Source organism: Bidens hawaiensis, unplaced genomic scaffold (genome assembly GCF_021521415.1).
Source record: "Bidens hawaiensis isolate Kalapana, Puna unplaced genomic scaffold, B.hawaiensis_p1.1 tig00058761_1, whole genome shotgun sequence".
Lineage (NCBI taxonomy): Eukaryota > Viridiplantae > Streptophyta > Magnoliopsida > Asterales > Asteraceae > Bidens > Bidens hawaiensis.
This window is the reverse complement of record NW_027500573.1, coordinates 9,556-12,943: the sequence shown is the minus strand read 5'-3', so window position 1 is coordinate 12,943 and position 3,388 is coordinate 9,556. Positions and strand designations below refer to the sequence as shown.

The 3,388-nt window shown below is 41.0% G+C and overlaps 1 pseudogene across 1 annotated transcript; it reads right to left on the bottom strand.

Moving 5' to 3' along the window:
- Positions 1 to 2,259: 2,259 nt before the first annotated feature.
- On the bottom strand, positions 2,260 to 3,156 carry LOC143602367 (mavicyanin-like; annotated as a pseudogene). The gene is made up of 2 exons (XR_013147828.1): positions 3,032 to 3,156; positions 2,260 to 2,776 (listed from the first exon to the last, which is right to left on the bottom strand). The product of XR_013147828.1 is annotated as a mavicyanin-like (transcript).
- Between the last annotated feature and the right edge of the window lie 232 nt (positions 3,157 to 3,388).

The window sequence follows — 3,388 nt, the reverse complement described above, 5'->3', positions numbered from 1 at the left end:
ACCCCTCGTGGGAAACATCTATTTAACCCCCAGATTATCCGTAATCTGCCTGGGGTCGATTAATGTTTCTTCATTGGCGCCATCCGTGCATAAAAGCTAGAACTTAATTCTTTTTCAGTTTTCTCAAAACTTCTGGAAAGATGGTTAAAGGTACTCCGGTCCCAAAACCAACGAGTGACCAAGAAGCCCCGGTAACCACAACCCCAGCTACTGGGGGGAATACCGGCAACTACACAGTATTTACGAACACTACCCCGGTTACCCAAACCGGGGCAAGTGCAGTAAATTTTACGAATACTACCCCAGTTACCCGAGCTGGGGCAAGTGCAGTAAATAATCTCTTACTGGGATTCACCGATACCCAGTTAGAGAGACAACGAGCGAGGCTCCCCCGCCAAACACTCGATGAAGTTAAAGCGTAGCGGAAGCACGTCAAAAAGAATTCCAAGCTGAGTTGTATGAACGCTTACGTTCACTCCAACAGGCTGATGAATTCGTAGATTACTTGGACGATGATTCGGAGGAATCCGATAGTGACGCAAACCCTCGTCATAGGGCGAAAGGGAAGCGTGAGGAAACGGACTCCCAACCGAGAAGGCATTTTGGAGAAACCTTCAGACCAAAAAACGCGGGTGGAAACCCACGTGACTTCTCAAAAACATTTAGACCAACTGCGGCAAATGCGGGAACGTCCAAATTTGCAAGGGACATTGCGGAAGCAATCTCCCTGAAAAGTGCCAAACAGATGTCCAACATCGGCACTTACGATGGTATATATGATTCAGACGATCATTTGAACAGATTCATAGCGGGAGCAACCGTCAGTAATTGGACGGAACCTACGTGGTGTTACATGTTCCAAATGACGCTTGTTGGGCCAGCTAGAGCGTGGTTCGATCGTCTACCGGTCAACCACATCTACGATTGGGCAGACTTCCAACAGAAGTTTAGCCAATACTTCAGCCAACAAAGAAAGTATACCGAAGAGCAATGGACAATCCTCAATTGCATTCGAGAGGAAGATGAATCTTTGCCAGACTTCATCACTCGCTTCAACTCAAAGAAGCTAAGTCTGGGTAATATTAGCGAAGATCTTGTTCGCGCTGCTTTCATCCAGGGCGCGAACGACCCAGAGCTCATCCGCACCTTAACGGGTAAAGATGGCATGCCATCCACATGGGATCCCATCATGACAGCAGCTAAACGCTTTGCGGAAACGGAGAAGCAACTGGGTAGAGATCTCCCCCAGAGCACAAACCTCTACACCCAGAAAACAAGAGAATGACTAGAGCAGATATCAGGTAATATATCAAGATATGAGATATGAGATAAGATGAGATGATACCATTCCAAGGTGTTGGAGTATTTATAGCCGAAGGTAGGTTTCCAAGCAGGTACAGCCGGCTGAATAGTGTTCCTGTTCTGCCAACTGTGGGCTACGCACATGCCATGCTGGTGTTGGTGGATAGGCAGCGGCTGTTGTCAGTGAGCTGTCCAGTTGGACCCAGTTGGGTCCTGCGGACCCAGTTGGTTTCTGCGCACATGCCATGTACTTCAGGTACTTACTTTCTCACTCGTGTAATTCTTGATCGTCGTATCGCTTGCCTTTTGACTTCAGATTAGTCTTCAGATGCTTTCTCTCATCTCTTGGATTATTATCTTTATTTGATTTGATAAGTGTTTCGTTTTTGTTTTATTTTGATGAGACCTTCTGCTGATTATCTTTTAGTTTGTATTGTTCTCGTTTGGATTGATTCGTCTCGTTATTTGATTAATTATAAGTTTGTACATCTGAGTTGCAATCAATAGAAATCTAAATTTCTTGTTTCTTGGCAGTTCTTAACATCAGATAATTGTTACCCCGATTGCTTTAATATTCTAAATCGTTTAATTGTTATCTTCACGGTTTTCATGTTGGTTTTGACTGATAATCTTTCTCAGTTGTTTCATCTTCTGTATTTTTAATGTTTTTGTATTATTTCGTATTGTTCTTGAGAGATTCTGTGTTTGTAACACTCTTGGAAGATTTCGTGTTTGTGACAATATATAAATAATTATATAAGATATACTTTTCCGTTAAAATGAAATTGTGACAATAATCTAATTTGCTTTTCTATGAAAAGAAACACATATGTGAAAAACAATAAAGATACAAAAATGTAAACTTTATTTATTAACCTTATACAAACAACACAATGAAAAAAAAAGTGTCACGACTCACAAACTCAATAAACATCAAGAAAATTAAAAGAGAAACTCCCTTAACCAAATTGATCTAATGAAACAATGCCAAAGCAACTGCCAATAAGGTGACCGGCACCACTGCAGCTAAAGCTGGAGATGAGCTTAGTGACGGCGGAATAAGGCTTCCGGAGGGAGCTAACTCAAAGGCAGATGGAGCAGTAGCAATAGTAGACGGTGGAGATAGTGGTATTATTGATTGATCAGGAGTGTTGGCAGTTGTGGTTACTGGAGAGACATTGATAGTTAACTTTTGACCAAGTTGGCAATGACTTATAGCAGTACAGATATAGTAGTGGGCCCCAGGGCGGGTTAATGTGACGGTGGCGGGGTGGTGGGGTTTAGTGAGAGGGTGTTGGTGGTGGTGCATGGGCCGTAAGCGGCTGAAGGAACTTCAGCCACGTTATGCAATCCGTTGGTGAAGTTAAATACGAGTGTATCGCCGACTGTGAAGGTTCGTTGGGAAGCCCAGGTGGTGTAGGTAGCGGCACCGTTCGGGGGAATGGTCCAGCCCAAGGTGTCTCCGACGACGTGCCTATTATTTTAATAAACCGGTTAAATGTGTTATGTATAAATTACACCAACTACTTATTATGTACTAGGTTACAATACAAAAGGAAATGACTAAGAAGCCATTTGAACAACACATGTTTACAACATGTTATGTTATTTTGTACTCAAAATCTTCAATTTTCTTAATTTTTTAAATTTTTTTTGAATTTATTGTTTTTATTTTGATTTTCTTAATAAAAGTGACTTATTTTATATTTTTAATTAATATGAAACATACCTATTTTGTGCCACCGTGGACTGAAGTTGGCTAGATGCAACCATCATGACCATCACCAATGCAACCATTGTTTACTTCATAAGTCCAGCCATTTATGCTTTGTTTTTTGAGTTTTGAGATTGATGGTGGTTTGATAAGGTGATGAAGGGTGTTGGTTTGAGCTTGTATATATAGGGTGGTGGAATGTTTGGAGTTACAAAAGGTACAAATATAATGTTGACTTATTGTGAGTTGTAAAGCCAAAATTGTAGCTGGTATGGAATGTGTAATGATATTATTGTGGTATTAGGTATTAAGTGGTTTTAGTACTAAAACTTATATTATAATAACCCAACCAAAAGATGTTTATTTGGTTGA